Source organism: Pteropus vampyrus, unplaced genomic scaffold (assembly GCF_000151845.1).
Source record: "Pteropus vampyrus isolate Shadow unplaced genomic scaffold, Pvam_2.0 Scaffold103, whole genome shotgun sequence".
NCBI lineage: Eukaryota > Metazoa > Chordata > Mammalia > Chiroptera > Pteropodidae > Pteropus > Pteropus vampyrus.
In genome coordinates this window covers 2,005,867-2,020,432 of record NW_011888884.1, presented here as the reverse complement: position 1 = coordinate 2,020,432, position 14,566 = coordinate 2,005,867, and the positions used below count along the sequence as shown (strand labels likewise).

Here is a 14,566-nt window from a genome sequence, read left to right as displayed (position 1 = left end):
AATACGGAGAAGGATGGAGTCTGATAAACTGTTTACCTGCTTTCATTCACTGGACAACTTCATAAACCATTCACTTGCAAAGGAATCTTAGTTTCTGCCCTACCACTGAAACCAGATCTTGTTTGGAGAAGTGGGAATTTGTTTACCATTAATAGAATCCTCATTTATTAACATGGTATTGCTCTGAGGTGCTGGTGCTGTTCCCTCCCCACCAAACATGCCAAGTGGGGACAGGGAGTGGGAAGCAGGGAAGGAGGGCATTCAAGAGCCTTATAGCCTGTTTTTACATGTTTGGCAACAGTCCCATACACCTCATTGTCTTGGTTTATGAGGGGAACTTGGCAAGGAAAATCATCCATAATCTTCAGGGAACTGGATGTTGAGAGAATAAAACGAGACTGTTGAGCATGAAGTAAAGTGTCTTTATCTGTATTTTTCCTCCTTCTCCCTCAAATTATAGTCATATTCTCGTAAGAAAAAACATGCAAGGCCTCCCTCCAAGACCTCCCAGTATGGGATTCAAGAATCCAGCAGGGACCAATCAGGCCTCGAGTAAATAACTCCCACTTTTGTGCATTACACTGTGACAATCCTAAACCAACTTTCAACTGTCAATTTCGTGATCTTGTACATCAACTCAAAAATATCATGGTGGGACCACATGGCAGACACCAAGTTTGAGCAGTATCAACTTCTTTGTCCCAAAGAAGAGTCTTTTACTTGGGTGAAGAGTTTATTTCAGTGATTTCGTGATTTGTTCCATGTTGAGTTGACAGCAATGTGTCTGCTTCCTGCAGAGCCCCTGCACTCCATTCTCCCATCCCGTATGCACGTCCCCTGCTCCAGCCACAGCATGCTGCAATGTCCTGCTTTACTTATTGGGTTAGCATGTAAGGTTTCATCTGAAAAAGGCTAAAATTCCAAGGCTAAAATTTTTTGAAAAGCATTGCTTCCTTTACTCCTAATATTTTTAAAAATGGACAATGGAAGAAATGACAATATTAATACTATTGATAAGAAGTGTGGGATTTGTAAATTTATATATTTGAGAAAAATAAGGGCACTTATTAGGGGTGGTAAAAGTGGTGAATCTTTAGCATCAATGCTACATTTAGCTAGTTAACTGTTTTCAACTGTGAATACAATCACAAAATCATACAGCATATATGAAATATTGGAAAGATAGCATCAAAAATTGCAGCTAAAAGACAAGGTATTATTTGAGACAGATTTTTTTTTTTTTTCAGCTATTGGGTTTACACTCCTTACCTTATAGCTGGTATATCTATTTCTGGATGTGTTGAACATTCATATAAACTTTCAGGAACATGGATATGTATAAAAGTAAGGGATTACCTACAATCCAGCTTTTTCTATAGCTGTGTCCAATCATGTCCCGCACAATGGGACACTCCAAGGAAATAGCCAAGCCAGCACAGACCCAGAAGCGCCCAAGCCAAGCACGTGTAAGGTCTGATAGGACTGGTGGGGAAGTAAGGTCAAAGTGGGCCCGAGTCCACAATCCAAGTAACCTTGAGGGTGGAAATGAGTTAGGAGGCCACTCCTCCCAGACTGGCTGCTGGAACTAAGCACAGATGTGGGACTAGGAAGCCTCCTCACAGAAGGTCTGAACAAACCTCAGTGAGCACCCACAAGAGTCTCAACTAGTTCTGAAGGAGTAGAAATTAACCAGTGCCTAATATACAGAATAAGTTGCTCCCAAAATTCCTTATTTGAGAGAAAATTGGAACTATGAACTATGATTTGCACTGGTCTGGTCTGGTAATCTCTAGTTAAAACACAAATGTTCATTCATAGCTAATTCTAGAGCATTGAGTATCGGTTTCTAAATTTAGATTTATTAAAATTAAACAAAATTTTAATAATTCAATTCCTCAGTAAATCTGCCATACTTTAAGTACTCAGTAGCTACATGTGACAAGCAGCTCCCAAAATGAACAGTACAGTTCTAGACAATCAGATCGAATGTCTGCCTATTCTCACAACAGAACTACTACAGAATGTCCACTCAGGAACGGGTAGTAACATAACGAAAATAGTAGCCCTTTCTTTTGCAGAATGCTTGGAGATTTATAAAATACTATATAACACCAAGGGAGTATGATGGATAGTATGTCGGCCTTGATAGGAAAAATATTCTAGCTCAAATTCCAGCTCTGACATCTCCTATTTGACCTTTCACATCAGCCTTGCCCAGCTTCTGTTTGTTTGGTTTTTGTTTGTTTGTCTGTCTGTCTTTGCATGTAGAAGAGGATTATTACATGCTCCACCAAGTTCATGGGGTTGATTTGAGGATAAAATGATATATAGGAAAATGACTGAAAGTTATAGAGATGTTAGTTGTTATTATTACTGCAACTATATGAGGTGGGTAGCATCTTGTTTTATAATAAAGAAACTCAGCCTCAAGAATTGAATTAAACAACCCAAAGTCACAAAGCCAGGACATTACAGAGAAAGGACTCAAAACTCTATCTTCTGGCTCCAAAGCAAATACTTTTCCACTATTGGTACAACAGATACCTTATATAAAATCTAAACACTCAACTCCAATCTGAGAGCATACTGAGAGGTTAAGAAATCTGAATCAAGAAATTAGGATTCAATATAACAAAAGATGGGGAAAAAATTCAAAGGCCAACATGCTCTACAAAGAAATACTGACCATTAGAGAAATGACCAGTTTTTCACAAAGTTTTAAAGGTAGGTGTGGCAAAGTATCCCTTAAGACTGGCAGAAAAATGCCAGAGATTTATCAAGTGTTTTCAAATATAGGTGGCTATTGTCCCTTAAAGAAACATTATGAGCTCCTGAGGAGACTCGGCCATTTCTGGAAAAGGTATAGAACCTTTGGAGATGGGTCAGAATCAGAAAACATTTCTAAACCTTTGACACTTTCAAAGACAACTGTTTTTGAAACTTGAGGTTTAAATATAAAAGATTGCTCCTTTTCACAATGTGAGATTCTCCCTCTTTTAGTGTACTGCACTGATTGAAGTCAAAAGTGATGCTTATTGGTAAATTTTTCTATGAAAACAGAGAATTGTTCAGTCAATAACAAACTGGCTATTTCCTAGGGGCCAGGCATTGTGTGGAGTCCTGTTAGAGAAGGAAGCAACATATGATCAATATAAATCCCAGTCTTTCCTCCCAGAACCCCACCCAGTTTCAGTTGATGTCTTTGTTTCTCAGTTCATGAGAAAAGTAAAAACACCAAAAGACAACCTCCTAATGCTCCCATCACCAAATCTACCATCTTTCTACAGCAGGACACAGCCTTCCCTCCAGTTGCAATGGATTAAGTCAGAAAGAGCAAAAGCAAGATCTCTTCCTCAATTTTGCCTTCCCAATCTCATGAGTGTTTCTGATAGGTGGAAGCTGAATTACATCCAGAACTCTACCAACAAGGGAGTCAGGGATCATTTTTCTCACATCCCATCTACAATCTGGCAATAAATTCTGATGATTCTGCCTTCAAAATAGAGTCTCAATCCGGCTCTTACCTCTTCTACCAATAGACAGCATCCTATGTCAAACCACCATCATCTTCACCCAGACAGGAAAAGCCCCCTCCTTAACTGGCTCCTGATTCCAATTATGCTCCTTTACAATCTATTCTCCACACAACAGCCAGTGATTTTAAAAACTAAATCAGACCATGCCATGCCTCTGCCCTCAACTCTCCAATGGCTTTTCATAGCCACTGCAGAAAAAAATAAGAAATGGCCATGCTTTCCAGAAGAAATGTAGGAACAGCAAAAGTATGACCTGTATCTCATGCTTTTGCCTTCCAAATCTTAAGTTAGTGGAAGTGGTTGGTGCAACCTAAATTATATCTAGAACTCCAACTGCAAGACAGGCTGGGGAAAATGTAGTCCCTTAGTATAGGAAAGCCCTCAAAAAGAGGCTGGAATGTATATTAAGGCCAATCCACCATGTCCCTACAATGTTCATCGCAGCAGCATTTACAAGAGCAATCAATAAATAGAAAACAGACTAAACGCCCAAAAGTAAAGGGCTGGTAAAATAAAGTGTACTGTATCCTAGTAATAAAAGAACATGCTCATTTTTAAAGGACATTAATTGGTGAAGTGAAAAAAAATCATACAATATATCATGAAAATGAAGTAGTCAAAAAGCTGCACATTCAATCTGATCCCTAACTTTTAGGGACAACTGGGGAAATTCAAGTCTGGTCTATATATTATTTTTACAGGTGTGATAATGGTATTGTGATTATGTAAGAGAATGTCCTTGTTCTTAAGAGGTAGTGCTTTGATGCCATGAATTTTTAAATTACTTTCAAATAATTCAGAATAAAGGCAGAGAGAGCAAATGTTAACCATTAATGAATCTAGGAAAATGATATGTTGGTATTTATTGTACTAGTCTTTTAACTTTTCTGTGTGTTTGAAATTTCTTAAAATAAAAATTTTAGGAGAAACCTTCTGGGAAACAGTGGCTATTTATTTGTAAGGCCGCTCTGAGTTCAAAGCTGTTTCCTTTGCTCATGCCACATCATGAAAATGTTGTGCTCCCAGGATGCATGTATACAATGTTGTCATCTCCAGTAACGCAATATGGGCTTAGACTGCTCTTTCTTCCTTTTCCCATTCATTTAATATGTTCTGAGAAACTACAACTGTTCCAGGAAACAGCACACACACACACACACACACACACACTCACTCACTCACTCACTCACTCACACACACACAAAATAATTAGATCAGTGATGCCAAATGCCTGGCACACAGGCCACCAGAACCCCTACCGCACCAATGGCAGTCATCACTAATAAATCTAGGTACTCTTTGCTGCCAAACCTCTTGTGCCTCAGAATCTTGCTCAACATAGTACTTCGGATAATGTTGATTGATGCATGAAAACTGGAATGAAGATGAAACCTTTGCCTTCCTTTTAATTAGTCTACTTTAGCAAAATCTAAAAAAAAACAAAACAACAACAAAAAAAAAAACTGTGATGAGTGACTCTGAGGTGACTGAAAAAAAGAGCTCAGAACCTGGAGCCAAAGACCTGAATTCAAATCCACCCTCTGCCTCTTATTTCTTGAACCTTGGGACAGCCTCTTAAAGTTCTTTGGCCTCAGATTCTCCATCTATAACGAAACTTCCTCACAGGGAGTAAAGGGTGGTTGAGATAATGGACACTTTGTAAAATGCCATGACATTTACATATGAAAAGTGACATTATGAAGAAGAGAAACTCATTCTTGGAAAAGATAATTATTTTAGTATTGATTACAATTCAGAATAGAGGATGAGTTCGAAGAGCCTAAAGCGTTGTTTCTTTTTTTTTTTTAAAGCCCACCTTAAAACAGGGCAAATTCTGAATGCTCCTTTAGCGTCACTTCCTTAACTGACACGATAGATATCAAATACTAAAGGGGCCAATGCAAATCAGTATTTTCGAGGAGGGGTATCTGAAAACAGTTTAATTTGGACCTCTCACTGTAATCAAGGTCATAAAATGGTCTGGTTACTAGGGACTGAAGGGAGGTTGAAAGGAGCTGTGCTGTGAATCAGCTCCTCTCCCTGAAGAACAGAAAGAACAGGGGGCAGTCCTCCCTCTACTCAGATCTGGCAATAGAGCGTGACTTGCTTGGAGAGCTGATATGAGTCCCCTGCAGTTTAGAGAAAGGGGATGGGGGGAGTTGCCTAAATAACTGGTGTCTTACTCCTCTCTGAGGAATCTAAAGGTGAAAAGCTGCTAAAGCAATGGGTGGTAGCAGAGTAGAGATGATTCCCTTGGGGACCAACCAAAGCACAAGGTGTGCTCCCTATGGACAAGAGGTGAGCCACATAGGAGAGTCAGCCAGGAGCCTTATAATTCTTGCTCAACTGTTCTACCTGATGCGGTGATGGGACTGTAATACAGTCTGTGTGGTGAGCTGCAGGAAAAGAAGTGGCAGCTAGAAGAACAGGATACTTCATCTACGCCAGTGGGGTTGCTGAAAGAGGAGCCACAGCAGGGGAGCAGCCACAGAATGCACAAAAGAACCAAGGAAGATGCTGCTTTAAATATGTGCCAGTGCCAGAGAAAGTAAAATCATGTTGGGACCAGTCTTCTAAGAACTTTCTAAGAACTTTCTGATCTCTTTCCCCTCTACCCTCCAAGACCTCCAACTCTGGAATGGTTGAAACCATAGCTAATGAGGAAAAGATGATCAAGAGAAAAAAGTCTACCATTAACTCCCTCCCCAATGCGGACAGCCTACCTGCTATGGGCCCTAGCTTGAGAGATGTGAAGGTGGAAGAAGGTGGAAGCAGATGAAATGTGAACTTTTGATGAAGGTATTTAAGTATTAATTAACGAACTGAACATTCTTATTTCTGAATCAAGACTATGGTTTCCTACTTAAAGAGAACGGTAGTACTTTCTGATACCTAAGAGTGACCAGAAAAATCATGGTGCCTGCCAGTTTTCACCCAATAGCAGGAAAATTGTTCCAAATAAATGTTACAGGGGCATTAGAAGGCAAAAATAACATTGCATTCTGATCAATTCCCAGAGCTGTGCTTCTTCACAATACCTGCTATAGTGGTACAACCGGCATCTCTGAATCATCATATCCAAATGCAAATTCTTGATTTCCATCCTGCAGACCTACTCTTCCCAGTCTTCCTATTTATTAAAGAGAAACTCCACCATTTCACTTAGGACCAAATCCTTAAGAAAGGAATCCTTTCTTCCCCTTACATCCTAGATCGAAACTATCAGCAAAGCCTGCAAGCTCTGCTTTCAAGAGTTATTCTGAATGTAACCACTTTTTACCACCATCTGATCTAAGCCACAATTATGTCTCCCCTGAATTACTGCATTAGCCTTGAAACAAGTCTACCTGTTTCTACTCTTGTGTCTCTACAGTCTACTCTCAACACAGCAACGCAAGTGACCCTTGTAAATCATGTAAGATCTGCTCAGAATCCTTCAACGCCTTCACTTTTAACTTAGAATAAAGGTCAATGTCCCTAGAATACCTACATGATCTAGCCCCTCATCTTTTTTAAACCTCATCTCCTACCACTCCCCAGCCCCTTGCTTGCCCTGATCTGACCACACTGGGCTTCTTGCTTATGCTCAAACATGCTAAGCACTCTTCCAACTGAGGACCTTTACACTTACTGTTCCTTCTGCCTGGAATTCTCTTGCCCTTTTAAGTTTCTGCTCAAGTATCACCTTATTCAGAAAAGTCTCCCCTAAGTGCCTCATATAAATAGAAGCCCCATCCTCCCCTTCTCCCACAATTGTTCTACTCCTAAACTCCTTATCTTCCTCCTTTCACAACAGTTCTGTCCATGTTAATAACGGAAATACTATACATTTATTTGCTTATTATCTGCCTTCCCCTACCAGCATGTCAGCAATCCAAGGCTAGGACTTTGCTTTGTCCACTGTTGTAGACACTCAATATTTTTTGAATGAATTTATACCAAAATACGTATGAGAGCTCCTAACATGCAATCACTTCATATATAAAAAAATCTCCCATGGGCTCTTATATTTGCAAACAAATTCTGAAATGGAGGGGAACTGGGCCTCCTCAGCCTCCTCCTGCCTGACTCCTTACAGGCCTCCCCTCCCCGCATCCCATCTCTCAACAGGAATATACCCCCTTTCCACCCCGGGGGCCTTTCCAGGAAGACAGAAGCAGGTGGAGGGAGCCCACAGGGTCTCTCTTTGGCAACTGAGGCTGCACATCAGGACTGGACTCCGACACATGAAGGACCAGGGCCAGACCCAGGGCTCTCCAGGCCTCTATTCTGACCGCCAGACAAGAATGTCTGTCTCTGTTCATTTGACTTAAGCTCTGTTTAATTACTAACTCAGTAGTTTCTGCTCTCTGCTTAGCTGCTTGTCAAGTATGTGGCACTTTTGATAATTTAAGGGTTGGAATTTAGTCTATTTTTGCCATTGAAAATCAGCCTGGAGCCAGAAGTTTCCCTTTTATTCAGACGAAACAGACGGCACATCAAAGGCAGGCATGCTGTAATTTTGTCTTTTCTGATACATTAGAAGCAAGCCTTTGCACCCTAGCTGCTTGGTGTCATTTGGAAATCTCTTCTGGGCCTGTAAGGATGAAGTCTCGTGCTTTCATATCATTCGTTTTTGTCTTTCTGTGCCCAGCTTGGTCAGAAAAATTACACAGCGATGTCAGGAGGCCACAATGAAAGGCAGCCTGAGGGGTATCCAGAGAGTGTGGGAACTCGGAACTAGGCCTGGGTTCCAGCATGGGCTCCAGAGCCTGTGAGCTCAATGACTTCTGTGTCCACCTAAAATTAGCTGGATTGGTGAATCCCACATTTGTTCATTCAAACCAACATTTACTTGGTACCTTGTAGATATCAGGCACAAGGGTTACACAAGTGAGATGTAGTCCCTGGGAGCACTCAGTCCGATGAGAAGATAGTAGAGAGAGAGACTATTTCATTCCACATAACTGTTGTAACCAAGGTATACAGAAAGCAAACCGAGAGCATGGAGACAGGAGGGAGTCAGTCTCCTTGAAGGATGAGTAGGTATTTACCAGGATTCAGCAAGCAGGCCCAGGACAGAGAGACTAGCACACGTAAGGGTAGTGAACAGGAAAAGGAAAGTTCGCTGTGTGTGAGGGGTAGTAAAACTGAGGAGGGTGTGGACGCAGGGGATGGGGAGGAAAGGATGAGGGTGTAAAAATGAAGACGGTTGAGATTTGACCTGTTCGGTTAAGGACCAATGGTTAGGTTATGGAAAAACAAAGTCCCTTGGTAAAATGGACATGGTAGAAATAATAACTGAGCTCTTATTACCATGTTCTAAGTAATTCCCACTTAAATCTATGAGACAGTGAGTTACTTTGCCCAAGATGATTCAGCTGGGAAGAGGTGAAGATGGGAATTTGAAGGCAGTCCAGAGCCCAGCCCTTAACACTTTCTTGCCAGAGCTTTGCAAGTATTAAATGAGCAAATGGATATAAAAGTACTCTGCAAGCTATACAGTGCTGCTCAAATGTAGCCACTGGTGTTTCTTAGTTTTGTTACAAGGATCCCCCAAACCGGAGGTCTTTCCTCTTCATTGATATTTGATAGTGCAAGACTGAGCATTTTCTCCCATGTTCAGAGTAGCAAGCTAGAAAGGCTGTGGGAGACAGAAATCACTCTGGATGAAAGGAAAAGAAGCTCAGCTTTCATGAGTCACACTGAGCGATGGAAGAATGATAAAATCAAATGAAGCAGCCCTTCTGAAAGCTTAGCCTGTGCTGGCACCTGCTGGTGCCCACGGTAGCTGTACCAATTTCATCGGGGACTTTTACCCTAGAGGGTAAATGACCCATGGCAATTGTATGTGTAAAGGGGATAATGGAGGAGAAAGGGAATGAGTTGCAGCTGGTCTAAAAGGCGCTGGGCGACTTCTTCTCACCTGAGAGGCTGCTGTGCATCTGTGGAAAAAACTTCAACCTGGAATTCACTAATCATGAATTACTAAGCACAACCTATGGTCATGCATTGCACTGAAGGTCTCACACACCTTCTCCAAGAACAGCACCCCCACCAGCTCTGCAAGACGTTATTCTAGAGATGCAGATAGCTTGAGGAAGTTACTTGATTTGACCAGGATCACAAAACTAGTAAGTGGCAATTTAAGATCAAAATTTAATTAAATTCATATTCTTTTTACAGCATGAGGCTGCTTCCAAAAGACTTAAGTTCAAAGCCTAATTCTCCCAATTGCTATGACTGTAATGCCGGCCCTATCAGTTCACCACTGGGAGTTTCGTTTTGATTTTGTGTTGATACCCTTCCCTTATTCCAGAAGAGGTTTAACATGGCTGCCTTAAATCCTTATCTGTACTTTGGGAGGAAAGCCCTCCCAAAGTGTTTGTAGAGATCCTGAAAAGGGATTAGGTCTGAAACATAAATAACATCTCGTTACTTTAAAACCTGAGGACCTGCTATCTCATGAAATATATCTTTGAACTTCATGGCTCCATATACAAACAAGAATTCTAAAATGCCTTCTAAATTGGTTTCTGAATTTACCAATATAGAACCCTCTGCCTTAGGTCACTTATCAGCTAATGTTCATACCCTGGAAAATTCTCTTCACCCTGAGTGTGTCCAATCAAAGATCTAAAAACTCATTTTCTAGAACTCAATTGAAATTTAAAGAAAACAAAGAAACTAGGTAGAACCAGGTGAAATTACCAAAAAGAGTCAACAAAATTGATGCAGGTCTTCAAAAAGACAGTAGTACCTTTAGCACTGCAAAAATGACTGGACAAGCCCATCCTGGGCCAGACATCAGGAGGCAGACACAAGAATCACCTGAGTGATTAATATGCCGATTCTCAGGCCCACCCCCATACTGGTGAGGTAGTTCAGGATTTGCCTTTTAAAAGGCATCCCAGGTATGCCAAGGCAGGGAGATTGCTCTAGAGGAAAGTCCCTGGTAGCACTTGACTGGAAGAACGTTCTGTTCCCAAGTACCCAGAAGACAGCATCCCCCAGATGCTGCATCTCTCAGTGGGCATCCTTAGTCTGCTCATGGGCGGGCCCATGTGAGGACCTCTGCTGTAAAAGTGGGCAAGAGCCAGGGTGATGCTTTCCAATCCAACCTCCACAACCTTCCAGCTGTGAGAAGTGCTTTGAGTGCCCAGCTTTTTTGTTTTAATGATCCACTCCCACTTTTGTTGGTTTTTTGTTTATTTTGTTTTGTTGCCTAAAGTTAATAATTACTGCAAGGGGATCTAGACCACTCTCTCTGAATAGCTGTGTTTGGGTAATGTGCCCAGCCCCCATCTCCCTACTGTCCAGGAGAGAATGACTGCGGTTCCACTCGTTGGTTTAGAGACTATTTATGCTCATCTTCCGCATCGTGGATCCAAACCAAAGTCTCGTTATTTCTACTATGTTTATTTTGCGGCAGAATGGTAACATTTACATGGAAATGGGTTTTTTCTCCATCCTGTAATTTGGACTGTTTAGTTTTCCTTTTTGGACTTCTTTGATGCTGCTGAAGAAAGAAGTCCGCAGGAATCTGGAGAAAGGAAGAGAGTGGGCTGCAGGGGGCGGGGTAGACGACAATGTTGTTTGCTTCTCTGTCTCCTTGTCCGCCACCCCCCACCACTTCCCCTAGCTGCACTAAGATCTCCTTCCTGTTTCTGCTTTTCTGCCTTCTACAGTTGGGCTGAAATATATCAGCATTTAGAGCTGGAGCTCCAGCTTTACCATTGACGAGATATGGGATCTTGAGCAAGTCTTTCCCTCTTTAGACCTGTTTCCAGTAAGAACAGCGAAGGTGTATACCAAATGATCTCTAAATTCAATTACTTTGTAAGCCCACTGGGCTGCCCCTAATTCCACTGTGAGGCGACCAGTAACAAGCCCTGTACTCGCTGTATGACTCTGCCAAGTTATTTAACCCCTCTGATAGACCATCAAAATAAGTCTTTTCTATCTCTGATGGGGGAAAAAAAAAGTTGCTTCTTTGTACCCAAGGCACAAAAATAGTTACCAACCCATGTTCCTTCAAACATCCCTGAGTTCCAAAGATGTTGCCATTACTGTACAAGATTTTCCAAAGATTTTCCAAGGCTTTAAATCCTCTATCACATCACTACCCCAATCACCAACCCCCACTCCCACACCCCCAGACTCCAATACAACCCTAAAACCTTCTAAGTTTAATTTCTGCCTCTCCTCTCCTTTTTCTTGATGGGGGTTCTATGAGAAATGTAATTTCAATTCGAGGTATGTACACTAGAGAAGCATTTACAAATGTCCACAATAAGGCATACAGAAGGATGTTTAGTGGAGCCTTGTTTACCATAATCAATAATAAGAAACAAATGTCCATTAACTAAGAAAAAAAGAAAATTGTGGGAAATCCATTTAAGAGAATACTATGCAACAATTCAAAAGAATGAGGTGGATTTATACATACTAATATGAGTAAACTGACAAGACATATTATTGAATAAGAGGAGCACACTATAGAATGGTAGACATATACCTTTTATGTAAAGAACTGTACATGTTCTAAGTGTGTGAGCATATATATACACATGTACACACACATATGTAAATGCATAGCAAAGGTTTGGAAGGGTGTGTAACAAACTGGTAACACCGTTTACCTCCAAGGAAGAGGCTGATCAAAGGGACTTTATGTGAAATGTTTTAATATTTTCACTCAAAGAATATAATCATATATTACTGAAGAAATTCAAAATTAACTTTAATACAGCCCCTAAGTAAATCACAACGCAAAGGATGGGGGAAAAGTATCTTGCTGTAAGGTTCTTACACTGTACATGAAGTGGTACAATATTATTTGAAGATGACTATTTTAAAATGTATGTTAACAAATTAAAGGTGAGTATTTTAAATCCTGTGACAGGAGGGCGAGGGGGAATGGTAAAAAGAGGTTTAACAATTAAAGACATGAGTGAAGAGAAAATAGAATCAAAAAATAATACAAAAGTAGGTTGGCAAAGGGGATAAAAAGGAACAAAGAACGGATGGAACAAATAGAAAACGACTAGCAAAATGGTAGATTTAAATATAGCCACAATAACAATGTAAATGGTCTACACACCCCAATTAGAAGGTAGAGATTGTCAGATTGAATAAAAAAGCAAGACACCATGATACAATGTCTAAATGAAACTCACCTCTATTATAAAGACATAAGTTAAAAAATAAAAGAAAAAATATAACATGCAAACAGTAATCAAATGAAAGCTGGAGTGCCTTTATGAATACCAGGCAAACAAACTTATTTCCGGAACATTAAAGGAGATGAAGAGAGTCATTAGATTATGGGGCGATTTGCCAACAATACTAAGAATCCTAAATGTATAAACAACCCTAAGTAGTCTCTAAGTGAGAATTTCAAAATGCATGAAGCAAAAACTGATAGAACTCAAAAGAGAAATAGACAATTCCATGTTTATAATCGGACACTTCCACAATCCTCTCTCAATAATAAAGAAACGAAATGAAATTAAGGACATAGAAAATCTGAACAATACTAGAAACCAACTTGACTTTACTGATATTTATAGAAAACTATCCAGCAAACAGCAGAGTACACATTTTTTTCAAGTATACATGAAACAGTCACCAAGATAGAATATATAACGAGTCATAAAACAAATCTCAATAAGGTTTAAAAGTTGAAATTGTACAATGTTCTCTCACCATAACAAAATTATATTAGAAATCAATAAAAAGATATTTTGAAAATTCTCCAATATTTGGAAATTAACATGCTTCTAAATAACACAAAGAATTCAAATCAGAAATTATAAAATAATTTGAATTGAAAATTAAAAGACAACATATCGACATTTGTGAGATACAAATATATCAGCGTTTATAGGGAAATTTATAGCATTAAAAGCTTATAGCAATAGTGCCCCACAAACATTCCTAAAACCCATCGGACTTTCTATAAGAAGTGTGGCAAGCACAACCCCACAAAATGACACAGTACAAGGATTCTCGTGTGTCCAGGGAAAACAATGTTATTACAGGAAGGAAAGTGGCCATGGCGAACAGACTAAGCCAATTTTCCAGAAAAAGGCTAAAACTACAAAGAAGATTATACTGAGGTTTGAATGCATTGAGTCTAGCTATAGATCTAAAAGAATGCCGGTTAGTAAGAGATTTAAGCATTTTGAACTCGGAAGAGACACAAGAGAGAGGGCCAAATGATCCAGTTCTGACCTCCATCTTTTATTTTACAAAGGCCATAAAAGCTTGCAGTTATGTTCACTTCAAAAACAAGGTTCAAATCAATGATCTAATAAGTATTCACCTTAAGAAACTAGAAAAAGAAAGGCAATATAAACCCAAAGCTAACAGAAGGAAAGACACAATAAAAATATCAGCAGAAATCTATGAAAAACCAGAAAAATAATACAGAAAATCTATGGAACCAAAAGCTGTTTCTTTGAAAAAAAGATAATTGATAAGCCTCTAGTCAGGCTGACCAACAAAGACACAAACTATCGATATCGAGAATGAAGGAGAGGATATCATCAGATCTACTAACATGAAAAGACTAAGAAAATATTACAAACAACAATGTAATAAATTCAACAACTTGGATAAAATGGACAAATTCCTTGAAAAACAATACAGCCCCTGACCTACTTTAGTAGACTGAGAACTAAGGAACTCCAGATAAAGAAATCATGAGCAAAGACATGGAAGCACTGAACAAAACTGGCATTTGTTACTGAAGTAGAAAAACGCATAGTAAAGAAAAACAGAAGAAGCTAAAGACAGAGATGAGCAAGTAGGGGGCCCTGTACCATGTTGGGAAGCACAGGTTTCATTCAGTAGGAAACACAGTGAAGGATTTAAAGGCATGGTCATGTTTATTATAAGTAGACTGCTCTGAAGGTAGTGAGGGGAAAGAATTTAAGAAGGCCAAAGCTGGAGGCACAAAGAAATTAGTTAAGAGGCTACTGTAGAGTTTGGTGCAATGATGTTGATGTGATAGTTTGAGAAAATAAAATTTGAGAAATATTTAGTAG

The 14,566-nt window shown here is 39.8% G+C and overlaps 1 pseudogene; it reads left to right on the top strand.

The window, feature by feature from the left end:
• Positions 1 to 1,403: 1,403 nt before the first annotated feature.
• LOC105295359 lies at positions 1,404 to 13,750 on the top strand (annotated as a pseudogene).
• Positions 13,751 to 14,566: the final 816 nt, after the last annotated feature.